Source organism: Neofelis nebulosa, chromosome 2, assembly GCF_028018385.1.
Source record: "Neofelis nebulosa isolate mNeoNeb1 chromosome 2, mNeoNeb1.pri, whole genome shotgun sequence".
In the NCBI taxonomy this organism is placed as follows: domain Eukaryota; kingdom Metazoa; phylum Chordata; class Mammalia; order Carnivora; family Felidae; genus Neofelis; species Neofelis nebulosa.
Window position 1 is genome coordinate 131,241,247 of NC_080783.1, and position 15,970 is coordinate 131,257,216.

The window sequence follows — 15,970 nt, forward strand, 5'->3', positions numbered from 1 at the left end:
ATACAATAATATAGGTACACACATTTATTTTCTAAATAATGATTGTAGGCAAGACATTGAATGTTTACTGTATGTCAGAGTCTTAAATATGTATTACTTCTTTTAATGCTTATATTAAATCTCTTATATTAGATGGTTTTGTTATGATCTCCTGTACCTATTTTTTTCTTACACATGAAGGATAGAGTTATTTTTAAAAAACAAAAAGGAGAGGAGCAGAGAGGGTAAGTAACTTGCCTAAGCTCATGCAGATAGTCAAAGAAAGCTGGAGCCAGTGCACTGACCTAGTCAGTGTCATTCAGAACCTGCATGCTTAATCACCTTGCTACTGCTGCTCTATTAATTTTTTTTACTCTTTTAATATTAACCATTATGCCACAGATGCTCAGTTATCATTGTTTCTGTCAGTACTATATTATTGTTATCAACCCAATATCAATAAAAAGTCCACAGGTAATACAAAGGTAATAGTGGGAAGATTCATGTATGGGGTTTTGACTTTGAGCAAAGATTGCCTTTGAGCCTACTGTATGGTTTGATCAAGGGGCCAGTTTGGCTAAGCAGAGCCTTTACACCAGGTCTAGGAGTTGGCAATTTATCCTGGAGTCAAGTGATCTGCCTTTAAGTACTAGCAGTTTTTTAATCAATCTGTGAATTTTGAATAGTTTATTTAACTTCCATGTTCCAGTTGCGTAACTGATATAATCATGAATTCAATGAGAATGATGGTCATCATAACTATGAAGTTGCAAGATAGATCATTCAAATATGAGGCTTTGTATCAGCAGAACATTTTTTTTAGAGTTTTGGAAAAGGGCAAAAATCCAAAATTGTTGGATTTTTCACATATATCCAGAGGGTTTATACGTTTTGTTCATCAATGTAGTTGCTTTCATAACACATTTCCTCTGGTTTTCACAGTGTTTAGCCATGGGACTTAAGGCTGACAAAGCAGAAGTGTATGAGAAGTGAGACAGTGAGAAGCAATGCCCAGCTGTTTAATATTATGATACTGCAAAAAAGAATCAATCTATCTTCCTGTGGGAGACACAAGTACCTTGCTCTGCAGCAGCACTGTGTACAGAGAGGAGATGCTCTGAGTGCTGAGGATATGATGACAAAGACAGGGCTGGAATTCGCTAATGAATTCTCAGTCAGAGAAGACCCCTGCCCCTACTAAGTAAATGCTGCACCCTCTTGGCCTTGACCATCTCACAGATGGTGCTTGTATTTCAGCCTTTCCCCCCAGTCTGAACAAAAAGGATAATTGGGAGACCTTGGGTAGGGGAGAGATTATTCTAGTCAAATCTGGAAGTCCTATAAGCCTGGGCCAGAGGATACAACTTTAATCACCTCTGGGCCCCTCCTCACTTTGCTCAGTACTCATCTGGCTTCTCAATTAGTGTTTCATTTCTTTGGCAAGCTATTTAGTCTGCTTATAGTTTATAGTACTCATTTATTTTCAGTCATAGTCATGGTAACTCAGCAAAAGCTCTAGCTTAGAGGTTTCAACATCCTCTTATTCACCTTCTTGGTTTAACTTTGCCAGCTCACTTCCCACCTAGAAATCAGTGAGGTGTCTTTGAAAGGCAAGTCTGATTGTAATATTCCTTGCCTACCCCCAAGCCAAAATTAAAATCAGAGCCTCTTAATATCAATTGCTTTATCATGAAGAGAAATTCCACATTCCTTAATATATCTTCAGAAGTCTTTGTGCCTACTGTCTCTCTCTCTCTTGTTCATTTCTCCAGTCCCATATTTTCCTGCAGTCTACCCCTGCTTTGACCCTCTGCATGTCCACATGAGCAAGATTTCAAATCTTTGCAGTCTGGTAAAAACTTGCCAGCATGTCACATAATTGCTTTTCTTATAAGATAAAGACGTAGCATCTTTTCCTTAGTAAGCAGAATGCTAATGCTTGTACATACATACATACATACATACATACGTATATGTATGTACCGTCTGTTTTTAAATGCTCATGGAAATTTCATGTGCGTTATGTTGTTTATTCCTCATAACACCACTTGGAAGTAAATAGTATAATTTTTATCATCTCTTTTTCATAGATGACAAAACTGGGCTCCATGTGCTTACTATTTAGCCTGAGTCACCAGACAGTGGGTGACAGACCACGTACATCTGGTTTACTATGTAGAGTCTAGTTTCTTTTCAATTCTGGGTTATTTCGAGATGCCTCTAGTTCAAAATGAGGAATAATTCAGACAAAAATCAACCCCGTGAGAACAAAGTCCATGTATGTTTCCTTCACTAATGTGTTGCCCATTACTGGTCTTGGCAGAGAGCAGGTACTTAATAATTATTTGTGAAATGAGTGAATGAACCTATATTGGGAATTATCTTCATTGCCTTTTGAGATTTTTATTTTTGTAAATGGCACACAGAGAAGAGATGGGATCTTCTAAGGTACTTAACATGCAAGAGGGACGTAGGACATTGAAGTGTGAATAGATAGACTCAGAAATGAATCTTGGCTCTATTTATTAGTTGTGTGTTTTTGGACCATTATTTTAATTCCAAATCTCAATTCTATCATCTGGAACTTCAGTCATCTGGCTAAAACATGAAGACAACATTATTTGCTTCATAAAGTTTTTGTGGGGGGTAAATAAGATACATATAAAAAGCATGTACCACAGGGTCTAGCACTTAGAAGATGCTAGATAAATATTAGTAGTTGTCTTCCTGGCATGAGAAAGAAGTGTTAATTCATAGCCATTTAGGTCAGCAAGAGATCCAATCATTTAACTTTTTTTTTTCTAAATCGTCATTACATATTTATAATTTCAGGCTGCTTGATTTATATGTGTTCCTGTTAGCTGCGTCTAAGCGGTTTCCAGCTTTTACATACCCCTAGAGTTTATCTCATTCTGCTGTATGTTGGAAATAAATTTTGAAAATCATACCAATATAACTCAACAATCTTTCACACTGGTGGATTTAGTTGTGAGTCTTAGCTAGGAAAAATAACAACCATAGTAAAATGTTTTGTAAATCCATACCTGATTGGAGAGAGGATATTAGAAGTTAAGCTCTTGATTTTAATATATCTGGGCTTTAAGCTACCTTTTGTATTTTGCTTGGTATGCTAATCCATACAGAAAGGACTACAGAAATTTTGATTTTATGAAGGCTTCTCTAAATGATTCTTTTAACCATGTGAGTACTGAAATGTACAGTTTTGCAATCCATTCCAAGTACTCAAGGATTCAGGAAACAGCACTAGTTTTGCTTTTAAATAAAAATTATTCTAGACACGAGTTATGTTCAGGGGTTTCAGAAAAGATAATGATATGTTTCTTGAATCCTTTATGTTGCAATATTAATTAAGTTAGTTCAATTTGTTCCTTTCCTTCAAATGCCTTTTTTAAAACAAGTTGAACAAAATATGTTTTTAGCCATTTCTCCAGCTGATTATTGCCTCTTGTTAGGTTTTGGCAACTCCTTTCCCTGGTAAAAATGTGTGGATTTCGAACCAATGCACAATTTACATCAATAGCTTCTGTAAAGTCTTCGCAGTGGCTCTGATTTGTTAGCAAAGTCATTTCAGCTGATATAAGTCTCAATCTCCCCATTGGTCAAAAGCAGCAATTAATATCCACCTAACCAGTCCATTGTATGGATGAAATAATATATGCATATCTCTGTGTATACATGGAGAAGAGGCTCTCTATTAATCCTTTTTCCATCGTTCTCTGTTAAGTATTCTTTCACCATCTATATGCTGCTGATGGTTTTATGTCTGGTAATAATACCACTTTGCGTTTATGTACCACTTTCAAGTTTGCCAAGCACTCTCCCGTGTCAGCTTTTCATCCTCATAACAAACCTGATAGGTGGGTAGCACAGTGATTACCACTTCCATTTGGAGATTAAAAAAAGAAAAAAACAAAAACTGTCACATTGTAAACTTTTTGCGCGTGAAGGACTGTCTTTTGCTCTCTTTTTTGTTCCTCAGGTTGAGCTTAGCAGTGAACTTGGCATATATTTGAGGCTGTATAAATATTTGTTGTATGGAACTGATTGATGGGAAGGACAGTAACTTCTGCAAGGTCAGACAGAGGTTATGGCAAGACCAGGACAGTCTTTCAGAATTTTCCATTAGACAAATGGTGAACAACTTTTAATTTTTTTTCCCAAAAGGGTCAATTCAGGGAAAATAAAAATGTTTATGTGCCACAATTTTCCAATTAAAATGAAAATAGCTTTATTGAGTCTCAAGGAAAAATATATTCTTTCTACTTAGATTACTTCCTTCTGCAGTAGGAAAGTGCCAATGAGAAATATTAGCACTCCTTTTTCACCACTAAAATGTTAATATCTGAGAATATTTGAGAAGGAGCCATGGAGAGGCAGCTTTCCAATCTTTTATCCCTTATATTTGCAGAGCACTTTAGAGTTCACAAAGTGCTTTCATAGGCATCATCTAATTACATTCTTGAAACAATCCCAGGAAGGGGTATTATTACCAACCACACTATACAAAGGGTACACTAAAGTTAAGGTTGGGAGGAAATGACTTGCCTAAAGTCACACAGCAAGTGCATATTAAGCAAGGTTAGATGCATTGCCTCACATACCATATACACTGAGCACTAACTCCCTTCACTTGTTTAGCTATTGGGGGTGGATATAAAATAGATTCCTTTCACCCAAAACCCAAAACAAAATCATTCTGGGCATTCTTTCCCACTCTCTCTTATCTCTGCATGTGGGGGTTTCTTTTTCGTTTTTTTTTTTTTTTTTTTTGTCCAGCTGAGTACAGAAACCTGGAAATGAACCAGTCCAACACAATACAACACAACAAAACAAAACAAAAACATACTACTGTATTTCCTTCCCTGGAGGGTTTCTGCCGTAAAGTCTCTGCTTTGTATGGGTGAGAAGGCTGCCGTAAGAATTATACTATGAACTACAAAGTGAAGTCCTGTGGCCTTCAGGCTGTTCTGCATGACCTAGTTGGGTGACTGATGCTACCAAATAGAGGTTTGCTCTGGTGTATGGAATGCCAGTGATCCGGTACAGTTTTGACTTGAAAATCTAGAAATTAATTTTGTGGTGATATGCAAATATAATAAGATGAAACATTTTTCACTAAATATGCATGTAGTGACCTTTCTTTCCCACATTTATCCATTCCATTTTTTCATATACTCATTTGCTTTTGTTTACTTGCAACTGGAGATTGCAATAAGAAATTTATTTAACTAGGTTGCCCACTGTGAGCAAGTGAACAGAGGATATCCCCCCCTCCCCCTAACATCACCATTGCTCCTCTGGGGAATTCTCCAAGCCTCTGTGGAGAGTGGAGGTAATCTGTGGAACTATGTGAGGCAGGTGTACATTTACATAAGGTGCCAAAGCTGGGAAGTATGATGAGGGAGAGGGAATTGCACAGGGGGCATGGCTTTCTGCTGATGTGACTGTCTCCCTATATACTGTCTCATCCCACTGGTCTCCTCCTTTATCTCTCTTCTGTGGCTTCTTATTTGTCATGGCTACATGAGGTAAGAATTAATTTTAAAGTTCTTTTTTTAAGGGTACTTTTCTTTTTTTTGCTACTACATCTGCTCCCTCCCTCATTTACATTTCACAGTTTATCTGTTGTAAGTGACATCATTTTCCAAATTCCTTTGAAGAGGACAGAGTTGTCTACCCCATGGTAACTGATAATATCTTTTGCAGGGAGAAAGCATACTTGTGGAAAGTGATGTTGGCCTCAGATAACTCACTACCCTTGAAATCCAGAACCGCTCTATATTTGATTTTCTGCTTTCTGACCCAATAGAAATAATCATTGACTTGTTTTAGACATGGTTGTGTTTGCCAGCTGATTGATGAAGTCCACATTTAGTGGACTTGCTGGATTTTTCTGTTTATTCTTTGAGTAATGCTGCTGAAAGTGAAATTAGACCCCGGATAAGCAGATAGATTTAGTCCACGGTAGGAAGGTCACCTTAGACTTGGGTACATATACTTTTTCTTCTTCTCATATTTTCTTACATCTGCATTTCTAAAATATCACTATGCTTTTTTAATCAAAAAGCATAAATGCAAATATAAATCAGTTAATAGTTCATTGAATTAGAAATCTGTGCAACATGCAATTTGCAAGTATATGTCACTTTTGTGATGTTTGTCATTTTCCCTATTTGCAACATGCTAGTGACTACATAAACAAAATTAGCCCCATGTATTTTTATTTCATAAGAATCAAAATCCCCAAAACCTATGCTTATGTCCAGAATTTCCCCAAAAGATAATTAGCATAATTGGTAAGAAAAGCTTATACTGTGCTTTCTTTTCCCAGTGTGGTAACTCAATTGATTGTCAGAAATAAGATTCAGCCTAATAATGTTCACATTTTGCAAATATTTATGAATCACCTAACTCCCCAAGGCCCAATTGTTCAGCCCTCAAATACGAAGCCATTTCTGACTCCTCCTTGGAATTATCTCAGCCTGTCCTTGTTTAAGGCGCAACACTTACTCATGTTTAACAGCATGTGATATATGTTATCATTGGTTAATGTATTCAATACAGATGATGCAGATAATTAGTTACTGATAATTAGTGGCAGATACAGATGGCTCCCAGGCACCCCCTCATTTTTAAAATAGACTGTTGAGTATAACATGCATACAAAAAAGTGCACAAATCACATTATAGTTCTCTATAACTTTTCACAAAGTGAACATATTCATGAAACCCTTTTCCAGAGCCCTGAGTAGGACATTACCAGTTCCTAAACAGTGGCCTCTGTGTTCCCACCCAGTCATAGCTCTCCTCATCAAAATGAAACCATCCCATCTCTCTCGTCACCATAGAGGAGTTTTAGTTTTGTGTATCTGGATTCTTTTGCTTAATATTATGTATGTAAGTATGTGTATTATTAGCAGTACGTTCTGTAGTACTGTTATTTAATATCCCATTTTATGGATATGCCACAATTTATTTATTCCTTCTACTATTGCTGAACATTTGTTTTTGTTTGCTTTTTTGTTTATTCATCTGGGCTATGAGAAAGAATGTGCTGTTATGAACATTTTAACATATAGCTTCCAGTAAGTGCACACATATGTACATTTCTATTCATTATTAATCATCTTCTTGGGATATAGAATCACCAACATGAAATCATGTTTTTAATTTTTAAAATTAAATGCATAAAACCATGCATTTTAATTTTTTAAAAAATACAAGAATGTGTTGTGCAAATATTTGAGTTTTGAAAGCAACTAAAGAAACTTCTTAAGTTGGTCTTCTTCCCCATTCCAAACATTGGGGTTTTTAAGTCTGTTTCAAGTTCTGTTCCCCAGAAGCAAGCAAGCTAATTAGTAGAGAGTATTCATTTAAAGAAAACCTGTTCTCAGTTTAAAACAAAGAAACAAACAAAATATTTTGAAGCATCAAAGAAAAAGGAGAAATCACAAAAAATACTAAAGGTAATATGAACTCCTAAAGAGAAACTTTCATGTGAATTCCTAGAAACTTGTATAAAAACAACTCATACCAACGCTTAGTAAACTTAACCCAGGTCTTAACAATGAACCCAGAAAAGACTAGAATGATTTCTAAGATATAAAATATGAAATCAGCATTGGAAACATTCAACATACTATGGTAGAACTGTCTCTGAGGAAAATAACACAATGAAATAGAAGTCAGACTGGAAGAATTTTAACAGTGTACATAATCGCAAGAGAAGATGGAGAATGAGAATATACTATGTGAATAATAGGAACCAGCAGATAGGAACAAAGAACAAAGAGAGGTGAATAAATTAGCAATGACATAATAAAATTAAAAAAAAATACATTTTCCTTATGGTGATCCTTTTTTTCTTCTGTTTCAAGTTTTTATTTAAATTCTAGTTAGTTAACATGTAATGTAGTATTGGCTTCAGGGGGTAGAAGTTAGTGATTCAGCACTTACATATAACACCAATGCTCATCCCAACAAGTGCCTCCTTAGTGCCCATCACCTATTTGGCCCATCCCCCACCCACCTCCCCTCAGTGTGTTCTCTATAGTTAAGAGTCTTTTATGGCTTGCCTCCTTCTCTTATTTTTCCCCTTTCCCTTACATTCTCCTGTTTTGTTTCTTTTTTTTTTTAATTTTTTTAAATGTTTTTTATTATTTATTTTTGAGAGAGACAGAGACGGAATGTGAGTGGGTTAGGGGCAGAGAGAGAGGGAGACACAGAATCAGAAGCAGGCTCCAGAGCTCTCCGCACAGAGCCTGACACAGGGCTCGAACTCAGGAGACATGAGATCATGACCTGAGCCGAAGTCAGACGCTCAACTGACTGAGCCACCCAGGAGCCCCTCATCTGTTTTGTTTCTTAAATTCCACATATGAGTGATCGTATTTGTCTTTCTCTGACTGACTTGGTTCACTTAGCATAATACCCTCTAGATCCATCCACATTGCAAATGACAATTTGCCATTCATTCTTTTTATGCTGAGTAATTTTCTATTATATATATATATATATATATATATATATATATATATATATACCACATCTAAAAGAAAAAAAATTTAGAACAGAAGTAAATAAATTCCCAAGATTGGGACTTGAGAGACATTTAAAAAGGCCCATGTGCTAAGTAAAATGTATAAATGCAAACTACTATGAAAATACATTAACAATTTTTAACTTTAATTTTCAATGCCAATATATAATAAAACAACCTATCAAACAAATACTGATTAAACAACTTATGCAAATACCCGTTCCTGAATACAGCACTGGCAGGTGTGATACAGTATCTTAAGGTATGGAATTCTATACTTTAAACTCAGCAATGATGTCTTTTTCCTTTTTCAATTTTCCTAGCACCTAGTTCCCTGAGTACATGCTCCTATTTTATCCAAATTGATCATTCTTGAGTCTTGTATAAATACATATTCTGTAGGTATTATCTCTATATGTCCCAAGATATCTCAAGGAGACTCATGGGATCAATGACGAACATTCAAGAGTTAAATAATACTGATATTTCTAAGCATAGGTAAAAGTTTGTTCCAATTATGGACTAGCCACTTAATGTGATGTTTTTTAAAAGAAACACTTGGATTTAATTAAATAACATTATAAAAATAGGAAAAAGACCAATAAAAATAAATGAAAATACAGAACACCAAAATTAAGGGAGTGCTAGGGCCAAAAAATCTTAACTGGTATAACTGTTAGAACTAAATAAGATATAAAAAATAAAAAGTGAAAATTAATAGACTCTACCTTCCAGATAAAGATATATGGGAAGTGTAGAAGGTAAGAGAGAAGCTATAAAGGTGTTCAACTTTCTTTTTTCAAAGACATATATGAAAAAAGACTGTTCTTGTATTTTAAATCTTCTAATACATTATAAAATGATCAATTATGCTATTAAGAAATGAATAGTAAAATAAGAGCATAAAATAGAATTACAGAAGGTGACATTTAAATAACAATTAGAATATGGTTAAGTTGTTTAAAACCTCTATAGAAAGATGAAACTTGAATTGATAAATATACAAAATATATATAAATACATTTTTAAAATTTATTTATTTATTTTGAGAAAGAAAGAGAGAGAGAGCACTTCAGGGGCGTGAGAGGCAGAGAGAGAAGGAGAGAGAGAATCCCAAACAGGTTCCATGCTGTCAACATGGAGCCTGATGTGGGGCTTGATTCCACAAACCATGTGATCATGACCTTAGCTGACATCAAGAGTCCGACACCTAACCCACTGAGCCACCCAGGTGTCCCTAAACACATTTTTAAGGAAAGCTCTATTTAAACACTCATGGGGACCACTCTGGCCCTACACTGTGGTACGTAGATCAGTGTGGACCTGGGTCTGCCTTCATCTGGAGCCAGGAGTCCCAAGCACAAACAACGGCGAACCTGAGCCTCAGCTGCCTCCCTTTGCCCTTTCCTGCCAGGACCAAATTGACCCTCTCTATGGAGGTGCCAGCCTAAGCATCACTATATTTGGGGACTGCTATTTTTAGGGGATTCAAGGAAGACTTTTTGCTGGAAGAGGTAAGACAACATGAAACCTGAAGCACTGGGACTTACAAAGCAGCAGCACTGAATTTTTGCAAACAGTTGAGATCCATCCTCATCAGTCTTGTTCAAAACTGTTGAGTTTTTATGACTGCCCAAGCAAAGTTAACGAACAGTTTGGATGGGATCCTTAAAGGTTGGAGAAAGAAAGTTTTTGATGGTACAGATTCCAGTGAAACATATAGTAGAAACATGCAGAGAGGAGGTTATTCATAAGCAGCTCACCCACATCCCCCGTGTGCTGGATCTCATCCTCTTTCTCCTCGGCTTCATCTCTATCCAACAACCCCAGTCATGCTTTAGAACAAATGCATTTTCTTTAGAGAAAGGAAGGAACTAAAAGGAAATCTCGTTATTCCCAGTCTAGGCAATAATAGTCAGCAAGATTGCCAAGTACCTGAAGTCATACTTCCCAGAGTTATGTCAAAATTATTAAAGAACATGGTACTGATTTTTTTTACAAGGATGGAATAATGAAAGACATCAGGATGATTTACAGGTTTCTAACACACTTCACACAAGCCAGTGTGTGCAGGTGTGGAAGAGTGAGCTAGTTGTTCAATCTTGTCAGGCAGAAGGGAACATATTAAGAAGATAAATTACTTAAAGGGAAAATATAAGGAACAGAAGAATATTGTAGCAGGTGATGGTGGTAAGCAGACAGATGCCATCTGAAAATTTGGAACCAGCGTTCAGATGCCATCTGAAAATTTGGTTGTCAGATATCATACCTGGGTGTGTAGCTCAAGGTAGAAGCACACTGGGAGACACAGATGCCTCTGATCCCCCTGTCTCTTCCTTTTGATTGTACCCATAGAACAGTCAAGAAAGTACTTTGAGCCATTCTAGCATAGAAAGTAGTATCTTTATGCCTGGACCTCAGATCATAGGCTCTTCGAACTCTGCTTCTACTCTTAACTGAAGTATCCTGGAAGTAAAGAAGACCTTCTTCCTCCCCCGACAGTAGCAGGAGACAGAGTTGAGACATCAGATAACAGTGATTATGAAAATTTGATTGACACTCATAGATATCTTTAATAAGGAATACCCACATTTGAGGGAATGACAACCCATGATACATCCCCATGGGGTCCAGGAATACTCAATCTTACCATATTTAACTAAAGAAAAGGAAGTGTCCACTTAGCACTGTTTTCTTAATTAGTTGTGGTGAAAAAATTTTTTGAGGACTTAATCTGGGGGAAGGATGCTTTCTCAGACCCCTGGACTCTGATGAGGAGAATCCCTATGCACAGAACTATAAGAGCCTGGCATTTGAGGGTCCTCACCTTCTGATCCAGTGTGCAGGTTTCAACAGAGAATCATTAAGAATATCAAATTGTCCTAATTTTGGTGATATTCGTGGATATACTGGTATATTTAGGCAAAGTAAAATTTATGAACATAGTTCCTATTCTTTAAAATAAATTGGAAATTAAATACTAAGCACAAGTAGTCTATGAATGTTCCGTAATTAGTCTTAAATGAAAAACTTACCCTTTGCACTATCCTGTCTCGAAATTGATTTTTTCAAAAGAAAGTGAGCTTAGCAGCAGCCTCCAGAAAATCTTTCTATGATGAGCCAAGATCATCTTTGCCAGAATTTTTTTTGGTAAGAAACCTGATTGGAACAAACCAGATTTGCCTTCTCTTGCCTTATCAGATAGGACAACTTCTTTCTACTAGCCTAATATGTATTGGCACTTTAAATGGTTGCCTTTAAAAATATATACAAATGCTAATTACCAGTATGTAATCATCCAAATAAGTATGTCATAAAATAAATTAATTAATTTTGTTTTGAAGGATTACAGTGACTGTGATCTTGCACTAGCCACATTTATGGTCTCTGTTCTGAAGTTCTAAAGGAAGGCCACACAGCTGTAGATAACAGACAGTCATTATGTACCAGATCCAAATTTTATGACAGACAGATTCCAGACACAATGGATTTAGTTCAGTTCATATGTAAGGGATATGATTCATTTAGACCTTCTGACAAGTCCTAGTGTTAATTTGATTTGTGGAGGAAAGATATTTAATAAATGGAGTCTTGATAAATAAAGATTCATCTTAAATCTGGGGGTGGGGGGAAATCCTTATGAGCTACAGGTTAAAGTAAGTGGTGAGGATCTATATTTTATTTTTATAATCTATTTTTTTTCAAATATAGAGATTGTGTCAATGTTTCTCAGATTGGAGAAAAATAAAATACATTTTTTGGTCTAGTTGTAGTTCATTCTGAATTCAGGGAATATCAAACTAAACTCATAGCTTTCTACTTTGAGTTCATAAAATTGACAGTAAAAAAGAGATGAAATAAACTAAACATTCCATTTATAATTATAGAAAAGTAAAGATAAAAATGAAAAGAAGCAAATTTTCAACATCTGTTTTCAAGATAATAGCCAAACTGAATAAGTTTGCCTGTAAATATTGATCAAAGTGCCTGGCTAATTGCCTTTGCACCACTATGTAAAGTGCAGATGTGATAAAATTGAACCATGTTGGCATTAATTCTTATTTAGGTTTCCAGATTACATATTGGGGCTTTAAATCAATGGATTTTAGTGGCACAATAGGTGAAATGTATAACATGAGCCAGAGGTACTTATTATGATATAACGCTTAGTATATTTAAACTTACTAATATAGTAGATAAGGTCTTCAGAGGAGAGTCATGGTGTTCATAGTTGCAATGAATGGAAATTGCCAACATAAGATTCACAATAACAAGTTTGCATACATTTTATATTATTATATTTACTTTATAAATTTATTTCGAATGTAGCAGAGAAACCTAACATGAGATTAAACAGAGTCTTCTGAAAGCTGTGTTTTCCTTTGTTTATAGCAATTGGAAAAATCCCAGGCATATTCATGAAAATGAATACAATGATATAGAAAATATAGCAGTAAGAAATCCATTTTATGCATCAAGTTCTTGAATACTTTTTTGAATGCTTGTCTTGCTCAGTTTCATCAACCCCAGCGCATAATTTAAGGTTTGGAAGCAACATTTCATATCATCATTTGGTTTTAACATCTACCCTGAGTATTTCCTTGATAACAAATGTATTTGACACTATCACAGATGAAATTTTTTTTTGGTTACATATAAACCTGCCATTTCCCCAGTGCTTTGTTTTCATATATTGAAATTGGTGGTTTTATATACAATTCATGCCAATCTACTTAAACTATGTTGAACTATAATCCAAAAATATAAGCTCTAAAATTTAATAAAACATTTTTCAAGTGATGATATATATGCTTTTAGTCATCACCTAGGAATTAAGTTGGAGAGGCCATTTGTCATAGACATTTTGAAACCCCACATAGTGAAATTATTTTTACTGTATTTATGTTTTATTATGTTTTTATAGTCAAAGTATACCAGGTTAATCAGGTTTTTTTTAATGTGTTTTCTTAAATTATTTTATTTTACGTTTTTTATTTATTTTTGAGACAGGGAGAGACAGAGCATGAACAAGGGAGGGTCAGAGAGAGGGAGACACAGAATCTGAAACAGGCTCCAGGCTCTGAGCTGTCAGCACAGAACCCGACGTGGGGCTCGAACTTACTGACCGAGAGATCATGACCTGAGCCAAAGTCGGCCGCTTAACCGACTGAGCCACCCAGGCGCCCCTGATGTGTTTTCTTGTATCTGTTACTTAAATAATATTTTAAACTCTGTGTCCTCTACCATATGTATACTAAGTTCACCATTAACCCCTTTGAATTTGTTTCAAAATACATTTCATCACTGTATAATCTAGACTGGATTTAACCTTGGTAACTTTTTTTTTTCACATTTTCTCATTAAAATAGACCAAGATATATTTGGAGATATAAACCAATTTTTAAGAGGATAAATATAGTCCATGTCAAGGTAGTAAGATGCAATGAACTTATAAAAAAAAAAAGTTGAAGAAATACTATCTTCTGAGAATTAAACTAGTAAAATAAAAGAGTGTGGTTGGAAGTTTATGGTTGATAATAAGACAGGGATACTTGCATATTTGCATAACAAAGTAAATGATGTGGATATTGAAGGGAGGTGGTCATTAGGTCATTATAGTGAGTAACTGAGAGCCAAGACCTCCTGGGAGAGGAGCCAGGTATCCGTATTTTCAACAAATTCCCCATGTAATTCTTTTGTAAACTGTGGGTGTTTGTATGGAATTTAAGTCTGATACATATTTTACTCATTTTGTTTTTGAGTGAAGGTTTTTTTTTTTCCAGTACTTTCAGAAAGAGTCTTGGTTTAGATAATTTGTCTAACCTCACAGAGTTTTTTCTTCTACACGCTTGAGTGTGTGTGTGCATGTGTGTGTATGGTTAGTGTTAAAAAAAAAAATATATATATATATATATATATATATATATATATATATATACATACATACATACATGCTTGCTTTGTAGGGTTTTATGTCTCTGTCAGCTTTCCCCACACTGGATTATTTTCTTCCATTGCTTCTGTTCTGTCCTGGTCAATTTTGATCCCACCATTAATAGTTACTCCTCAATGTGGGTTCCTATTCCAGAAGGCAACTCTAGTGGGTCAGTTTGAGAGTTCATAGGGGACAGACAGTCTCAGTCCCTCAGATGACGTTGTTGTGCCCTCCTTGAGTTTACTCACATACTGTAGAGGGGGAAAAAACCCTCAGCTTTGGCCATTGTTCTCAGTGGGCCCACTGCTTGTCCCAGCCAATATCTGTTGGCTATTTGGTGTCCTCTTGTATTTAAGCCTGTCAAATATCACATTGCTTCTATCGGACTCCATGCCATGCTTCTATCAGACTGCATACTTGGAATTTCATGCAGTTCCTAAGGCAGTTGGCAATTTTTCACCACCTGCACATGTATTGGGGGATACATTATGGAGATAACTCATCCCTTAGTTTTTTGTTGTAAATGCAATCTGTATGGTCTTGATTTTACTATCCAGTTACTTTGCTCGTTTTTATGTGGGAATTCAAGATAAAAACTATGCCTGCTATTGTAAATTTATATTTTCCAATAGCTCTATGGATGATTCTTTTACACCACTGCTGTATACCATAGTATCTTAGCTCCAGTGCCTACCACCAACTAACCTCATTCTTGTTTTTCTTAGTCTCAATACATGAGAGAAAACCCGAGTAATTATTAGACAGAAAAGGTTTGCTTGCTCTCATGTCCAGCCACGACTAATGAACTTATAGGAACTATTACCTATTTTTATTTAAGACTGAAAAGTACAGATCAACAGAGGAAAAAGAATTGGTTGCTTAACAATTTATTACAATGGTTTTCCCTGAGATATTAAAAGATGTAACTGAAAATAAGAAAAGGACTCCCTTCTCACAGGCTATTGCCTCTGCCTGAACTCACCCTATGCCCCATCATTTGGCTGACTGATTTCAAGTTTTCATTACATACCAGTCCTGATCCCTGAACCTTCTGTGATCTATCCTTTTCCCTCAGTCTGAGTTAAAAGTTTTCTTATTCATCCAGTAAGTTTCAATGTTTTATCTTCTTGTCTTTCTCCATATAGGACACTAACTTCCTTAGGGTGGAAATTACATTTTTCTCTCTGTATCTCTAGCACCAAGCATGAAATTTTTCATGTAGAAAGAATAATGATGATGAATGAATAATTGATGAATGAATGAAATGAAAGAATGCATGAACATAGATCATTGGTAATTTCACCACTTAGAAGTCATCATTGACTGTTTATAGCAGGCTGAATAATGCCCTCCACCCCAACTCCAGGATATCTATGTCCTAATCTCCAAAATCTGTAAATACGTTGCCTTATACATCAAAAGTGTCTTTGAAGATGTGATTAAGGATCTTGAGATTCAAAGACTGGTTATCTTAGATTATCTGGATGGGTCTTAAA

The 15,970-nt window shown here is 35.7% G+C and overlaps 1 pseudogene; it reads left to right on the top strand.

Moving 5' to 3' along the window:
• LOC131490959 (BRISC complex subunit Abraxas 2-like) overlaps positions 1 to 11,115 on the top strand; it is a 31,370-nt pseudogene extending 20,255 nt beyond the window's left edge.
• Positions 11,116 to 15,970: the final 4,855 nt, after the last annotated feature.